Source organism: Panthera tigris, chromosome C1 (assembly GCF_018350195.1).
Source record: "Panthera tigris isolate Pti1 chromosome C1, P.tigris_Pti1_mat1.1, whole genome shotgun sequence".
NCBI classification, from domain to species: Eukaryota; Metazoa; Chordata; class Mammalia; order Carnivora; family Felidae; genus Panthera; species Panthera tigris.
Window position 1 is genome coordinate 202,501,819 of NC_056667.1, and position 18,746 is coordinate 202,520,564.

The following is an 18,746-nucleotide window of genomic DNA, read 5'->3' on the forward strand; positions in this document are numbered from 1 at the left end:
GGCCTTGGCCCACTTGAAGAATTCTGTCTTTGTTTATAGATACATATATAGCAAAAGTTAAAAGCATGACTGGAAATGATAAACACCAAGTCAAGATGGTGGTTACTTCTTGGGAAGGAAGGAGAGAAATGTGGCTGGAGAAGAGATTATAGAGATTCACGTATGCATGTATATCAGATTAAGATATATATTTATTTATTATCTGTTTTCTAGGAGGTCAAAAATATGATTTATTCTTCAATTGTGGTTTTGCAAACATTTGTGCTTATTGTTGCGTTTTTGTTGATGCATGTACATTAAAGTACTTACTAGTAGATTGACAACTATCAAAATGACCAAATTGTACCAAAGAACTTAAAATAAAAAACTTTCAAAGCTATCTTGCTAGATAGTTTCTAAAATTTCACCTAGAAGCCAAAAGATATTATAATTATGTTGAAGTTAATGGTATGAGCATAGCCCTTTTTTTTTTTTTTTTTTTTTTGGTAAAGAAATACTATATAAAAACATTTGTTTTTCTCTGGGGAGTTCTTTTTTTTTCTTTCTCGTTCTTTTAAAAAATTATACCACTTTTAGTAATATTGCTTTCCTAAATTTTCACCTCATAGTTTTTGTGGAAAGCAGAGCCGTTTGGTCTTTTGATGTTAATGACCTTCAGAAGCCCATTCACTTTACAGTCTCTTGTTCTTGTTCAAGCCATCATCACATATAAAGATTTTAGCTTTGTTTGTCTTAATTTAACTGTCAGTGCTTTCCTTCGTAGAGTATCTGTAACAGATATATATATATATATATATATATATATATATATATATTCAGGTTGAACTGAATATATATATATTCAGTGTAACCTGGTGATACCATTTCCTTAGAAAGCATAGTCAGCATCTGCCCAGGAGGTAAAAGCTGTTTCCCACATTCTGAACACACGGTGTCTAGAACAGCATTGTTCAATAGAAATTTCCGCAATGATTCTATACCTGTGCCATATGGTATGGTAGCCACTAGCCTGAGGTGACTATATAACTTTAATTAATTAAAATTTTAAAAGATTAAGAAGTTCAGTACATCAGTTCTGTTAGTCACATTTCAAGTGTTCAAGAGATGTTTTGGGCAGCACAGCTCTAGAAGGGAGCCTCAAAGGACAGATTTCACAGAACCGCAGATGGGAAAATGGAGGCCCAGGGTTTGTTTTTGTTTTTTTGTTTTTTTGTTTTGTTTTTTTGAAAGGATGGGGGAGTTACCTGGTGAAATTCACGGCTCATGAGGAGATCAAGGTCTAGTTTTCTGATTCCCAGATAAATGGGGATAAAATTGTTTTATTTCACTGAACTTTTGTTCACCTGAATAGTAGGTACCCTTTTAGGGTTACTATGGTTAAAATGATAATTTTGTAAAGCGTAGCCTAGTGATTTTGCCTACTGCACATCTATGCTTGGGTGAACATCTCTCCTAGGCATCTGACCTCTTACATTTAACATATTCCAACTAAATTGCTATTTTTTTCTGCAAGCCTACTTTCCTTCGAGTCTTTCCATCCGAGTGAATGGTAACTTCATTAATAAGTTAAATGCCTCACCTTCCTACTTCTTCTTACATCCTACATTCCAGTCATTCAGATATACTCTTGGGTATACCTTCCAGGATATCTTGAGTCCACTCACTTGTCACAAGTTCACTGTGATACCCGTGGTCCATGTGATCACCAGCTCTGGTCTGGATTTTTGGAAAGCCTTCTAACTGGTCTTCTCATGTCTAAGTTTCTTAGCAGGTGGTGTGGTTGGCTCTTATTCTTTCTTAATTTTGTTTAGATAGTTTAGAATTGTTGAAATTTAGATTCCTGAACTTTAGCATTTTTTTTTAGTGATTACTTCTCTTTAGGGACCATTTTATGGCCATTTTCCCTAAGGCTTGGTGACTTTTATATCTTTTGGTGAGGAAAACGTTTTCTCTTGTTAGACATTATCTTTCTTTATGGAGAATGCATAGAGAATCAGGCCCTGAGCTATGAATTTTTAAAATAACATTTAATGACTATGTTAATCTGGGAAGGCAGGCATTATATCCCCATTTTACTGAGAAATCTCTAAGGAATAGTTCCCAGTAAAATTCCAAAATTTGCTTGATGATCTTTGGCTTGAGACTTTTTTTTTTTCTTACTAAAGATGAACAGAAAGTCCTCCTTCACCAAGAGATTCTGAACCAAACCTCAGCCATGGTACATCAATCAAACAAATCCTTACTCAGTTTTGGACTATGTGTACAATGCACTTGATAAGCAATTATTGAAGGCAATCTTTATTCAAGGTGCACTAATACATGCTGAACCAATCTAGAGAAGAATAAGATTGACCTTGCCCTTAAAAAACGTAAGTGCCAGTGCAGAGTTAGAAATATACACAATTTACTTTAATATACTGCATAAAGATATGGATGTGTGTATTTAGGTCATGTCAGAGGACTAAGCAGCTATTAATGTCCACAGTATGGAAAAATAATTAGTGAAATGATTCTAAACCAGAATTCATTTACACTCTCATTGTGAGAGGGAATCATTTATTTGCCAGTTTAACTAAAATGTTATGATTTGATAACAGGTGCTGAAACAGAAAACTGTTAATAGGATCTGGGTGTCTGCCATAAAATGTAGAGGTTATGGAAATTTAAATATAATTTACATTTTCTCTATGGCACTAAAACATTTTTGAAGACAAGGAAATCCTTTCCCTTAAAACAACTAGTCATTTGCCCAAAGAAGTGGTATGGAAACAAAATTCTTACTCAAAATTCCTCTTTCCTATGTAGATGAGCGTGGACATTCATATTTTATTTATTTATTTTTTTTGACATTCATAGTTTAAGCTATCACATGTGTATCTCTGATCTATGGATCAACACCTCCTTTCCTCTCTTTATTCATTCTGTTTTAATAGAAGTTCCCCCATTGATCCACATTTCATTTTTTTTTCTATTTAAGGAAAATTTTTGAGCAAAAGCTAATACTTTTAGTTATACTGGTCTATTTCTCACTTCCTTTCCATGGGCACATTTCAGACAGTCACATGCTTTTTCTTTCCACCCCATTTCAGTCTAAATTTCTCAAATTGTCACTGGTGCTTGGGTTTTTCCTAAGATCCACGTGTAGTAAACTTGCCTTTGGAATTTGTTGATCCATTGCCACCAAGCCCACTGATAAAGGCTGGCTTAAACCTTATTTTTAGCTCTGTATAAAGAGAATGAGTTTAATTATTTATTTCCGAAGTGGGAGTTGATATCAATGAATGTATTATTTCATGTTAGGAAGATGGCTCATAATAAGTTCTGTGTCTTGGGAGGCCGTTCACAGAAATTGTCAATGCTTTCACTAATTTTATGATTTGTCTCTTTCTGCACCAAGAGGCTCACTGGATATATACTTAAAAGAAATTTGAAGAAAAGAAATCAACCACAAAATCCAAGGGAGTTATCCAGTAGAAAAAATAGTTAATTTTTTTTTTTTTTTTTTTTGGTGAATGATATGTAAATTTACATCAGGGTAAATTACAATGGTTTCACAGCAAATTAAAAACTGGATTTAATAGATACACGATATTTGGTAATGTGTAAAGAGAAGACATTGGCTCCCAACACAATATATCCTGTTAAGGTGATAATTAATTTGGGCTTTTTCGCCCTCTAATCACAGATGAAAAAAAGCACTGTGATAGTGACAATAATATTGATTAGATATTCAGTTGCTCTCTTTCATTTTCTGGCCTCTCCTGTAGTCGGTATGTTGTCATATGATCAGTGCTGGCCAATGTCCTGTGAGTGAAAGTAATCTTTTTCGTTGTAGATTTAAAGAACTAAAGATGAGTTCTCTGTGCTCTCTTTCCTTGATGTGACAATGCCAAACATCATGTGTTGACATGGTGACATTGTAAGATAATAAATGTCCTCAAACCAGGGCCCTTGGTGAATGTGGAACAAGGCCTCCTACCAACCTCTGATGAGTGCGTTGTGTGAGCAATTGTCTTAGTTCAAGCTGCTATAACAAATATCATAGACTGGGTGGCTTAAACAACAAGAAAAAGTTATTTCTCACCGTTCTGAAGGCTGGTAAATTCAGCGTCAAGTGCTAGGCAGATCTGGTGCCTGGTGAGGGTTCTCTCCTGGTTTGCAGGTGGCCATCTTCTCATTGCACCCTCACTTGACTGAGAGAGATCAATTTTCTTGTGTCTCTTCTTATAAGGGCAGTGATCCTATTGACGGGGGTTCCATCATCACGACCGAGTTACCTCCCCAACATCACATGTCACGCTGGGGGTTAGGGCCTCAACATATGGATTCTGGGGGAACACAGACATTCATATCAGCAATATATAAACCTTTACAGTGTGAAGTCACTGAGATTTGGGGTCGATTACCCAGCATTATCTAGCTTAATACAAGTACCTTCTGCAAAGAAATAATGATTGTTGCCTGGCTTCTTTTAACATACTGTCTAAAGTTAAATGTAGATATCTCCCACCGAACATGTCCTTTTGCATGGAAAAAGGAGAGGACCGTGACATCTGAATTTATAAATAGTGTCGTTGCCAAAAGAGCTGTTCTCATCTCCATAGCTTATAATGGTAATGAAATTAATAAGGAAAAAACCAAACTAGTGAATGCTATGAATATAACATATTTTCCATCTGATTTTTCTTCCTTCCTAAATATACTACACAGATGTAAAGGCACCTGGATGTGCTAGAACTCAAAATTGTGACCGTCTAATGTGGAAATTCGGCATATTAACATGTAAAAATGCAATGGATCCATTTCCCTGCAGCTGTTTCTGATGCACACTTTATTGTCTATCTCAATTAGAAACTCATCTCTTGCAATACCATTTCCTTCCCTGTGGTTGATTTGATCAAACATCCTATTGTTTAAGCCAAAAACATAGCTTTACCAAATCAGCCATAGTATTGTTCAAAACTCATCATTCATTACATTATTCTTCATCAATGCGTATGATACTAATATCTGCAAAGAGGAACTGAATCTTAAATGAAGCTTTTCAAATCCACTTGACTAGTAGTCTGTAAACAGAGAGTTTTCTTCTCTTTTAATTTTTTTTGTAAAGGAAAGCAAAATAATTCGGTCTTCTATGGATCACGACAATACCAAACAGATGCAAATAAATATTAAAGTAATATATTTTAACGTTGGATCACAGCCCAAATTCTTTGCCCCAGAAAATTACATAAATGCTCTAGTGCGCATGTGGTTTATATTTAAGGTGTAATGAGCTGTTCAAATAGAGAAGGGCAGGCAACCATATTAAAAATAAACATCAAATTTTAACAAAGACACATCCACTTAGTTTGCAAATAGCCCTAATGGTTTCAGTTTATTGCAGCTTCTCCACCATACAACATGTTTGGTTGAAACCCAATTTCCAATTTCAGAGTCTCCCAGTGAATCTGGAAAGGTGGCTGTTTATAATTCTTTTATGGAATAATTATTCAACTGTGATCACACTGCCAGAGTGATGAGAGGGTAGAAATAAGAATAAAAGAGGGTAGCACATGGTATATGAATACTTAAGACAGTCTCACTAAGGCCACTGAACCAAAAGTCAGTCTCGATCAACTCGTGATATGCATCATAATGGCACCTTACTGACTAGTGCTATTATACCCCTCTCTGGGTTCTGATACCAGTTTGTTACCCGGCATTATTTAGAAAGACTGAGGAGAAACAATAGGTAAACTCTGCTCTGATTACTTTAGGTTTAAAATGCCTGCAAGACATTTCAAATACTTGTAACACACACACACGCACACACACACACACACACACGCACACACACACACACACACACACACACCCCTCTCTTTTAGCATTTGCTATCTTCTGTTTATAATGACAAATCTACCCTGCTTTTGCTTCAGTAAGTGTGTCTTTATAGCCAGGAAAATGATTCTGATTCTCAGCCCAAAGAAATGCTGGGGTGTTGTCTGTGCAAAAGATCTGAAGTGTGATCTATAGGTCCAATAAACATCTATGCTCTAGTTTGTAGCTTATGAACGTTGACACTCCTTGGGGTCTTCCGAGTTTCAACCAATAAAATGCCAGCCTATGTTGAAATAAAACAGTTACTCTCAGACTTTACATTGCTGAGGGTTCAGGCATAGACAACTTCACCTCCCATTTGCTCGGTAGGGACTGGAGGCACAATTGCATCATTCGCTTGGATTGACTGATGAATGAGCAGGCAAAGATAGTTTTGAGTGGCAGGCTTCCAAGTTTTCAGAAACAATATGATGAGCCTAAATGAAAAACCAGTTGGAATTATTCTCATCTAATACCAGTCAGTGCATTAATTAGATCATCAAATTAGTTGGTGACCTCTACACCTCTCTGTTGGCATGGTCTTTAAGGCATGCCCAGATTTTCTATAATATCAAAATGATTTCAAATATATCAAAATCCCTAGTTAGGTTCTTATATTTCTTGGAGATGTTTCCTTCTAAAAATCAGATGCTACTTTTACCTACCTATTGAGTGAGACCTTTCTCAACTATCTGAAACTTCTCTGGTTTATAAAAACTACAACAATAATAAAAAACTCATAGAAAAAGATTTACCCCCCCCCCCCCAAAAAAAAGTTAACATGTAATAAAGGTTCGTCAGTTACCTAAGATGAATTTAACATCTGGAATTCTCTTGGACCTACTTTCTGCAGGCTAGGTCACAAAAGGGTTTTACAAAAAAAGATGGAGTTGGCCATCCCGGGGTTACTTCATGGCATACCTGACTCTCAGATGTCCTGTAAGCAGTTGCATTGCCTGGATCAGGAAATTCCATTATTCACCCTCCCCCCAAACCCATGACCTTTTGAGATATTTGCATTTTACAAAGAGGTGGAAGCTGTGGGGCCACTAGACAGGTGGTTGGAAAAATATCTGAAGAGGTCAGTTAAAAGTAGAGGCAGGAAAACCAAAAGATAGGCATCTCTAGAAATTTTACAGCAATATTGGAAAACTCATCTGTCTTAGAGAGAATGGGAGAGACCCACCTAGTTATTACTTGCTAATTTATTAAAACCAACTGATTGCTTGTGCTAAATTTCCACTTTTTTAATTGCTAAAGTAATCTGTGCATTAAAACAAATTCCAGGAAGACATAAGTGTACAGAATTCAAAAACATTGTTCTTCATTCTTCTACTTTTTACTTTTAATATTTACCTCTCGTCCTCATGTTGATAACTATCAAAATTAAAGAAAGTATATATCCTATAAACTTAGCCGCATTGGTATCCTGAGAACTTGGTAGAAATGCAGAATTTCAGGCCACATCCTGGATGGGTTGAATCAGAATCTGCATTTTAACAAGATGATTTACACGCCTATTAAAATTAAGAATCACACTGTCCTATAACACTGAAATCTCCCTTGCTGGGATTTAGTCTACAGAAATACTAACACATATGCATACACACACACACATATGTGAAGAACTTATGTATATTTATGTATATTTGTAATAGATATATTTATATTATATTTAATGGCAAAACATTAGAAACAGCAGAAATATCCCTTGGTAAGGAACAGATGAATAAATCATAAGGCAGTCATAAGGTGGAACACAATGTAGACCAACGTCTTTCTTTTAGTCTCACCCATTTATCATCCAACTGATGCTTTGGGGCTTTTCTTTTTATAACCCAAAGGCCCAACAATATGTTTTCTTAAATGGAAGACCTACAGAGATGTTCTTTGTATCATTTAGGGATAGAAGTCAGAGAAGGAACAACGCTTTCCTTTCTCAATCACTTTTTTTTGAGATTGCGTATCATAAAACTATACATAATAATTCTCAGATTATGTAATATATAATGTTATACAGTGAATTTTTTAAAAAGTGTTAATTGAGAGGAAATCCAGTATCTCTCTTGGGTTTATCACTTCTTCTCCTCATCCCAGGTTCACCTTTTGAGCTGCTCAAGAAAGGTTTGCTTTAGTTCAAAAGATGTCTGATCTGTCCCCAAATGCCAATTTGAGAAGGAAACAGGCGTCTGATCAGGGCATTAGGGGGCCCTGTTTTTTTTTTCCCATCCTTGCTTCAGTTGTTGCTATGAAGAGTCATTGTTGAATCAGGCGGCTTCTTGCTGTCTAATCTATCTTGTCCGTTATTACAATGCTGCCCCTAGCAGACCAAAAGTTGTCTGGGCCACAGGCATCCCAGCCGGCAGGTGGCCACCCCCACTGTTGCCCATTGGCACAAGGGTTCTTCAGGGTTCTCTTGACAGACTCAGCCGTTGTTCCTGAAGGGCATTTCCTGTGTCTCAGTGACTGCTTAGGAAGAGCTTCCCTTCTAACTACACCCTGTGCCATGACTGTGTATTTGTGGATCAAACTTCTACAAGAAAAACAGCAAGAGAGATACTTTAACTCAGTAATCCTCAACACTGAGTCACCAGGGGAGCATTATATAATGTTGTTACCCAGGCCTGGCCTCCTGAGATCCAGATATAATTGGGCTACGTGTAAAAACGTCTCAAGGTAATTTCATTTAATGATTGCAATAACTGGAGAGAGACAGGGAGGAAGAACTTAAAAGTCCCTGAATGAAAGCCCAGGCCCCCTGGTTAAAAGCCCCTTGCTATTGTACTATTCCCCTCCCCGCTTTTTTTTTGGCAGTGAGGCTTGAAGTTCAAGCCCTAGAATACTGCTGAGTTCTGCACCTCTTCCAGTATGGGTTTGATCCCTTGAATGTGTTTGTTGTGGAATAGGGCTCCAGAGTGCAAGTGGCAGACAATATCTTATGAGCTGGAAGGGTGTAGATTCCCCACTCTGAACAATATATGAGACCATCAGATACTTCTGATAGGAAAGAGGGAAAAGACGCCAGTGTTCGGTATTTTTTCTTAAAATGTGAAGTTAATGGAGCAGCCTGACTAATATAATGTATTTATTTTGATCTATAACATACTGTTTGAAATGTTAGAATGAATTTTAAATTAGCTATAGTAAACAGCAAAGAAATGTATCAAGATCATTCTAGGAAAGGCTTTTTTTTTTTTTTTAAGTAACCAGAATAATTTTTCAATTTGATATGGAATTCAGATACCAGTAGAAGGAGCTATTGTTGGATGGTTTATATATAGGAAGAGATGCTTTGGGGACAGGATCTGTGAGCACTGGAAGTGGATTACTAAGCCATTTACAATTCATTACTGCATTGTAGGTATTCATATCCCTTCCATTTTTATCACATCTTGAGGCCAAGAATCTTTTAAAAAGGTCATTTAGCTTTCAGAAAACTATGAATTATGGTGAAAGCATTGTTCCTTCTCTGACTTTAATGTGCTCATTTGGAGAAAAGTTGCAGGAAAATACTTTTGCCTAAGCTCTGAGTCTGACCCTCCTGCAATCCCTCACATAAAATAACTTGTCATTAATGACTTCTTGGATTCTCTGTGCTTGTTGCTGATTACATAAATATTTTCTTAACCTACACCAGCATCTAGAATAAAAGGATGTTTATCATTTCTAGAATTATAATCGAATTGTAAAAACTCAGATACTGACTCACCAGAACAATGTAAGATTGCTTTCAAATTCTTGAATCAATCAGAGAGGGCAGGGGGCATTTTTACTTGGTGAGGGTCAAGTGCAGAAAATGAAGCCATTTGGTTTTCATTCTCACAGAAATGAAGTAACATATTGACCTGTTGTCTTATTGGTTGACTTCTGAGGGATTACCCAAGGTGAAGCATAGCTAATGATAAATATAACTTAATAGTAATACAAGGAAAAACTTGCTGTAAAAATGTCAAGATTTAAGCCCAGTGCTTCACGCACTAGCTGCTAAATAGTTATTTCCCTTTTCATTTCTATTCCTTCAGAAGTGAAAGAAGCGACTAAGATGAAACATGAGAGAGGTTTGAGGATGGATGGAGCTGATGTACATTCAACTTTATTTCAACATCTTGGAACAACCTTGTTCTCAGTAGTCATTACAGAATTATTTGGTTGCCATTATGTGTAATTCTAGAATTTGATCATATGAAGATCATAATCATAATCACATTCAAGAGAACATTAATAAAGAGAGGTTGACAGCATAATATTTATTGGAAATTGAGTCCAAACCGGGATCTTCTGGTTAAATGATTACTTAGGCGGGAGTTGTGATCTGTGGTTATCTTGGCTTACGACTGTTACATTTCATAAAATGAGTAGTTAGGAACATTTTGCTGATGATGAACACTTACGCTGGAATATATATTATGGAAAACATTTTTTGCATCATAAATCAATAATGAAATTGCTTAATTCCCATTGATCTGTGGCTACATGAAAAGTGGGCCAGAGCTGGAGACATGCACATAGGAGTCTCGCGGGCTTCCGTGTTTTGTGTGCTAGCAATTCATACGGAGTGGTTTCTGTGCACTAGCTGAATCCCTTTTCTGGGCTTCCTCTCTCCCTGGAAGTGTGAGATAAGCTCAAAGAAAGCACTAACTTATATAATTAAAAAAATGTTAATGTCTATTTTTGAGAGAGAGAGAGGGAGAGACAGACAGACAGACAGAACATGAGTGGGGGCGGGGCAGCGAGAGAGGGAGACACAGAATCTGAAGCAGGCTCCAGGCTCTGAGCTGTCAGCACAGAGCCTGATGCAGGCCTCTAACTCAGGAACAGTGAGATCATGACCTGAGCTGAAGTTGGACGCTCAACTGACTGAGCCACCCAGGTGCGCCTAAACTTTTATATTTTTTAAAGATCTGAGTTCAATAAAGTCAATAGACTCCACTGAAGAAGAATAATAAATCTTAACTAGGATCTATTAATTAATAATGAAGAATGATTAATAAACTCTCAAGTGTCAGGTTTGTGAATATTTTTAAATTACATTTATCTTTTTGGAACATCTTATGGTGAGTAAGAAAGAGTAGTTCCTTTAAATAATCTATTAATGGGATGAATGAAAACTAAAAACCAGCAAAGGAAGGTTACTGCCGTGATGATGTTCCCGTACAATTCAGTTAAGAGTCAAGCAAGTTAGGGGTGCCTGGCTGGCTCCGTGGGAAGAGCAGGCAACACTTGATCTCAAGGTGGTGAGCTGGAGCCCCACACTGAGTGTAGAGATTACTAAAAAAAATAAACTTCAAAAAATTAAGAGTCAAGCAAGCTAAATATTCTATGAGGCCAGAGAATGACTGAACAAAAGAAACCATAAAAATCACAGTCTACGTACCCATAGACCCTAGAGACTCATTCTCCAAAAGCCACCTTGCAGGACTACAGCCAGCCTGCAGGGGGCAGAGCAGAGGCATTGGCCCCGCCTCTCACAAGTACCTGCAATGAGATTTTTAGGTTAGTCAATACTCAGTCTTAGTTTCCACTCTTAAGTACTGGGGAGGGTAGTAAGATTAAAATACTGTACAGTCAGTCCTCACTCTTTGTGGATTCTGTATTTGCAAATCCACCTACTTGGTAAAATTTGTAATTTCCAAATCAATACTCAGCTGCATGTTAGTGGTCATTTGTGGATGTGGACACTTGCTGAGTGGCAAAAAATTTAGTCTCCAGATGTGCATATTCCCAGTTGATAATGAACACGGTGACCAGACACTCTGCCTTCTTGTTTCAGTTCTCACACCATAAACAAATGTCCTTTTGGGGCATATTTAGTGCCACATTTCTTTCTTTCTTTCTTTTTTTTTTTTTTTCATTTTTGTGTTTTTTGTTGATGATTTTGCTGTTGCAAATAGCTCCCAACCATAGTGCTGAAGGGTTAGCTAATCTCAGCACAGGAAGGCTATGATGCACTTTATGAAGAAAATATGTTCATTAGGCAAGTTTTATTCAGGCATGAGTTATAGTGCTATCGGCTGTGAGTTCAAGGTTAATGAATCAACAATATATATTAAGTATGATATCTTTAAGCAGAAACACACCCAGAACAAGGTTATGTATTGATTGGCTGACAAAAATGTTGCCAGTAGAGGTTCACAGGGGACCTAACCCTGTATTTCCCCCGGGATCAGTGGTTCTATACCGTTGTATGCATTTTTTTTCCAGATTGGTGAAATCAATGAGGCATATGATAGAGATCGCAAGCCTTGCATCTTTCTTTCTTTTTTTTTTTTACAATCATATATAACATTGTATGAGTTTCAGGTGAAAGTCATAATGACTCAATATGTGTATATATTGCTAAATGATCACTGTAATCAGTCTAGTTAGCATTTATCACCACACGGAATTACATATTTTTTGTGATGAGAACTTTTAAGATTTACTGTCTTAACAACTTTGTTTTTATTTTATTTTTTTAGTGTTTTAATGTTTATTTATTCTTGAGAGAGAAAGAGAGAGCACAAGTGGGGAAGGGGCAGAGAGAGAGGGAGACACAGAATCCAAAGCAGGCTCCAGGCTCTGAGCTGTCAGCACAGAGCCCAACGCGGGGCTCGAACTCACATACCTCGAGATCATGACTGAGCCAAAATCCAGCGCTCAATTGACTGAGCCACCCAGGTGCCCCTGTCTTAACAACTTTCAAATATGCAATATAGTGTTATTAACTTCAGTCACCATGCTGCATATTGCATCCCCAGGACTTATTTACTTTATAAGTGGAAGTTTGTACCTTTTGACTCCCTTTACCTATTTTGCCTACCCACCATCCCCTGCCTCTGGCAACCACCAATCTGTTCTATATGTGATTTTTGTTTCTGTATTTATATTTCACATATAAATGAGATTATGCGGTATTTGTCTTTCTCTATCTGACTTATTTCACTTAGCATAATGTACTCAAGGTTCACATGGTAAGATTTCCTACTTTTTCATGGCTAAGTAATATTTTACCACGTAGGTACACAAATAGATATATTTCTAGGTATCTCTCTATACATATCTATTTGTGTGTACATGTGTGTATTACATAATCCTTATCCATATATCCATCAGTGGATACTTAATGTTACTTAAGTTGTTTCCATGTCTTGGCTATTGTTAATAGTGCTTCTGTGAACACGGGGTTCATGCAGGTGTATTTTTGACTTAGTGTTTTTGTATCTTTTGGATAAATATTCAGAAGTGGAATTGTTAGATCATGGAGCAGTTCTATTTTTAATTTTTTCCAGGACCCTTATGCTATTTTCCATAGTGGATGCACATTCCCACCAACAGTGTACAGGGTTTATTTTTCTCCACATCCTTGCCAATACTTGTTACCTCTTATCTTTTTGATAATAGACATTCTAACAGATGTGAGGTGACATCTTATTGTGGTTTTGATTTGTATTTCCCTGATGATTCGTGATGTTGAACACCTTTTCAGGTACTTGGCCATTTATATGTCTTTGGGGAAATGTTTATTCAGATCCTTTGGCCATTTTTAAACCATACTGTTTGTGTTTTTCTTATTGATTGGTATGAGTTTTTTGTATATTTTGGATATTAACCACTTACCTGATAAACTATTGGCAAAACTATTTTCTAGCATTCTGTAGGTTGCTTTTTACTTTTGAGAATGATTTCCTTTGCTCTTCAGGAGCTTTTTAGGTCACACTTGTTTATTTTTGCTTTTGTTGCCTTTGCTTTTGGTGTCACATTAAAAGGAAAATCATTGATAAGATTGATGCCAAGAGGCTTATTGCCTATGTTTTCTTCTGGGATGTGCTGTAGTTTCAGGTATTAAGTATTTAATCCACTTTAAGTTGATTTTTATGTATGGTATAGGATATGGATACCGTTTTGCATATGGCTCTCCAGTTTTCCAGCGCCATTTATTGAAGAGACTGTTTTTCCCCCAATGCATATTCTTGGCTTCTTTGTTGCAAATTAATTGACCATTTATGTGTGGGTTTATTTCTGGGCTCTTCATTCCACCGACCTATGTGTCTGTTTTTATGCGAGTGTCATACTGTTTTGATTACTACGGCTTTGTAATATAGTTTGAAATCAGGCAGTGTGATGCCCCCAGGTTGGCTATTGGGGTCTTTTGCGGCTCCATAACAAGTTTTAGGATTGTTTTGTTTTACTTCTCTAAAAAAATGCCATTGGGATGTTAATAGGGATTGCATTGGATCCATGGATTGCTTTGGGGGGTATGGGCATTTTAAAAACGTTAATTATTCCAATCTCTTTGTGTCTTCTTGAATTTCTTTCATTTATGTCTTATAGTTTTCAGTCTGCAGGACTTTCACCTCATTGATGAAACGTATTCCTAGATATTTTTTTATTCTTTTCAATGCAATTGTAAATGGGATTGTTTTTCTTAATTTCTCTTCCTGATAGTTATTAGTATATAGAAGTGCAACTGATGTTTGTATATTGATTTGTGTCTTGCCCATTTGCTGAATTGGTTTGGTAGTTCTAACAGCTTTTTTTTGTAAGGTTTTCTATAAGTAATATCATGTCATGTGCAAGTAGAGGCAGTTTTACTTCTTTTCTGATTTGGATGCCTTATACATTTTTAATACAGGTGTTTATTTCGCACCAAAAATATTTTAAAAACCTGTCTGAAAGTCTCAATTATATTATTCTGGAGCTTCTCTTTATAGGAACAATGGGTTCAGTATTCCCAGTGACTTTATAGAACATTACTGTGAATCATCAACTCTGTGTGAAGTGTCTGTATACTGTGAATTTAAGCCTGTTTTCAAAACTGCAATGCCTTACATACAACTTGGCGGGCCTAGAATGTGATTCTCTCCATGTTATCAACTTCTGTCTGTCCCAGCCCTATCCTACAGCTTTTTTCATACTGTGGAATGGATCATACTTTTTTTTTTTAAAGCACATTTATTAAGTATAGAAAGTATGCCAAACACTATGCTAAGAGATAGATGCTCTAAAGTTGTTTGGAGATTTTCTGGGAAAATAGAGACATAAATATCAATTCACCATAGACATGGCTGGTGCTGTGATGGATTATGAACCAAATGTGGTGGTAGCACAGAGGCTGGGCTAGCTGATTGTCTTTGGAAGAGAGGGGGGCACATTAGTCACAGAGGGCTGAACACGGGATGTACTATTTCGCCTCGGCTTAATGAATATGATAATGTTCACCAAGTAAACCGGCTAAAACCAGAACAAGCAGAGAGAATTTTGCGTCCAAATACACAAAGGCATAAAAGAGCATTGTGTGGTCAGTGAAGCTGGAAGGTAGAATGTGAGTTGAGGGAGGGGAGGGAAACCAGGAGGAGGTTCAGGGAGTGCTTAGAGATGAGGCTGGCAAGAGAAGCTAAGTTGTTTTGGGTGGACCGGCTATCCAGAAGAATATAATACAGACTTTCAGGCAGGTTTCACAATCATTTTTTTTTAACGTGAAATAAATACTTACATTAAAAAGGCATAAAATGTAAATGTATGGCTTAAAACATTCTTTAAAGTGAATACTCACAAAACCACTACCTTGTTGAGGAAACAGAAAATTTCCACCCCCCCTAGAAACCTGCTTCCTCAGGCTTCTTTTTAACTGCAACCCCTTCCTCCCTCCCTCATGGAGGTACACTCTGTTTTGACTTTCGTAGTCTTTGCTTCCTTGAGTTGCTTCATAATTACCTGGGGTTTATCACCTACGGTGGTCAGAGTAAGGCCCTCCCACCCTGCCCATTTTAGGGAGTTCATGTCCTAATATTCAGAACCTGTAAAAAAGGTTACCTTACATGGCAGAAGGGACTTTGCAGATGTGATTCAAGTAAGGATCTTGAGATAGATTATCTTGGATTACCTGGGTGTTCCCAGGTAAGATCCCAAGTGTTCTTATAAGTGAAGGCAGGAAGTAGGACAGTCAGGGAATCAGATGCAAGGACAGAAGTAGAGGTTGGAGTTATCTGATTACTGGAAGGGGGCCACAATCAAAGGAATACAGGCAGTCTCTGAATGTTGGAAAAGGAAAGAACAAATCCTTCCCTAGTGCTTCCAGAAAAAACCCAGCTCTACTGACACCTTGATTTTAGCTCAGTAAGATCCTTTTCAGACTTCTGAGCTCCAGAACTGTAGGATAATAAACTTGTGTTGTTTTAAGCCACCAAGTGTCTGCTAATCTGTTCAAGGAGTGATAGGGCACTAATACACCACCCAAGTGTGCATCCCTAAACATGACATATTTTTTAAAATGTTTTTTAAAGTTTTTATTTATTTATTTTTGAGAGTGAGAGAGTATGTGAGCAGGGGAGGGGCAGAGAGAGAGAGAGGGAGAGAGAAAGTCTTAAGCAGGCTCTGAGCTGTCTGTGAGGAGCCCTTGCAGGGCTCCATCCCATGAACTGTGAAATCATGACTTAAGCCAAAATCAAGAGTCAGACCCCAACTGACTGAGCCACCCAAGTGCCCCACAACATATTTTTAAAACTTTCTCTAAGTGTTCTTTCTGTCTGGCTGCTTCTTCTGAACTTCCTGCTGTTAAACTTAGGCCATTAAAAAAATGTTTATTTATTTTTGAGAGAGAGAGAGAGAGAGAGAGAGAGCCCGAGAGGGGAGGGACAGAGAGAGAAGGAGACACAGAATCTGAAGCAGGCTTCAGGCTCTGAGCTGTCAACGCAGAGCCCGAGGTGGGGCTTGAACTCACCAACCATGAGATCATGACCTGAACCGGTCAGACACTTAACTGACTGAGCCACCCAGGCACCCCAAACTTAGGCCATTTTTAAGGCAGATGAGGTACATAGATGACTAGATCTACATTCTAGAAGTTTACCTTGACAATCAGCGTTCTGCCAGTAACCTGGGGAGCCAACAGGATGGGGTTAGTGAGAACTGGCAAGAGGCAAATACAATAGGCTTGGCAAGAAATGGCCAGAACCTAAAAAAAAAAAAAAAAAAAAAAGACAATGGAAGCAGAATGGAGAAGAGGGCTCAGGGCTGACAGGGGTTTGGAACATAGAATGGATAAGGATTGGCATCCAAATAGATATAAGGGATGAAAGAACAGCTAAGAATAATTCCAAGTACTGTAGCCTGGGCAGCTGTCGCCATGGAGGTGGTGAACACAGGATGAATAGCCAGGATGAGGATAACATCTTGAGGTTGAGGTATTTGGAACTCATGCTGGTGTATGTTTCCAGATGTCAGAATGTTTTTCCTGGGGATAGCATTCTCAATGCTGGGTTGACCTTCTTTTTAGGTCATGTAGATATAGAGACAGTAACAGAAACACTGATGAATGAATCCAGCCTTAAAATACAATGAAGATGTCCTACCTTATCTTCAATAATGGATAATTACTTTGTTCTTCAATGGAAGTTAATTTCTACTCCCCCTTTTCTGCTCCTATCACATAATAGGCACAATTATATCTCACACTCAGGGTGATATAATTAAATATCAGCCTTTGTAGAGGTGCATTACCAGAGAGTCTTCTTAGGCAGCTGATTTAGGCACTTGTCAGGTTTATCACACAATAGATAAATGTTTTCTTCATGTAGCTTAATATGACAGGGTATCTGTCTCTGAATGGCAGTGTTTCTAGATAGTCCCGGCAAACGGTCCGTTTATTGCATCTGACAGCTTTATTGCTTTATCAGTTATTTGCTTAGAGAGGGTTTTATTATATGTAAAATACTGACATAAATTATGGGGAGGAGAATTGATTTTTTTATATAGGTTTGATTCATTTTTCATTGTTTGTATGTGCCAAATTTGATATTGCACGTTTTCTCCTAGTGTATTCATTTAATTTACAAGTTATTTCGCAGGTTTTACAAATACTGGTATTTAGTTCTCAATTCTTTTATTCCTGTTATTTCTCTTGTTCTCAAACTAAGCCACATTTATACTTAATAAGTAAAATATAGTTAGATACATTTACATATAAAATACAGAGCTAATATAAATAAATTGACTCAAAGAGGAGTTCTAGGTAACTCGAAGAATTCTGCACTTCAAAACTGAGACATGCGATGCCATTTTCCCTCTTCCAAGTTGAAAGAAGAGCAGAAATAGATCCTGGCTGGGGTAGGCCATGTGGATTAGCAAGGTTGGGTAGATCCAGGTGTCTTCAACTTGGCAGGCTGGGAACCATTCTCATGGACACTGGCATGCTGAGGTCTAGGCTGGAAGACACATCTGGATCTCAAGCCAAATGGGGCTAAAAATAGGTAAAATGTGGTCAGGTGTTTAGAGAGTTCACATCGGCAGATATTGAGTGTGGAGGTATGGAAAGTAGGCAACAGATTACACAAGTTCAATCATAGAAAGTTGTAGCGGGCACTGTTGTTGGCTTACCCACAGACTCTCTAATCTCCTTTACCAGTTTTCTGGACCTGTGCTCTTCTGCCAAAACCTTCAGAGGATTGACCTTATGCTCTTGGAGTTGGTTCACCCCAGTGGAGAGCCTGAAGTTATCATAAGGCACACCTCCTAAGGGCAGTTACACAACCTTCTTGCCTCTTAACCAAGGACAGACAGGTGCATGAGTATAAAAAGCCCAGAGACTTTGCCTTGAGATGGGACAGATTCTGAGGTATACTTTATGTTTTGCAGATCCTTCTGAGATAAGGCTGAAGTTGGACTTCACCTGAAATTACACCATTCTTTGACTTCTTTCTCGGTCTTATTCTGTCCCCGTAACACAGGCCTGGTTTCTTCTAGGAAAAGTTGCTTAATAAATCATTTGCCTTTGAATCCTTGGCTCAGAGTTGGCTTCTGGGAAAAATCTTCCCTAAGTAAGTTAATAAACCAATAGCCAAGACAATAGGGTTATAAAAGTAAGGATAATAATGATTATGATAATAATAGCTACACTTGAGTGATTC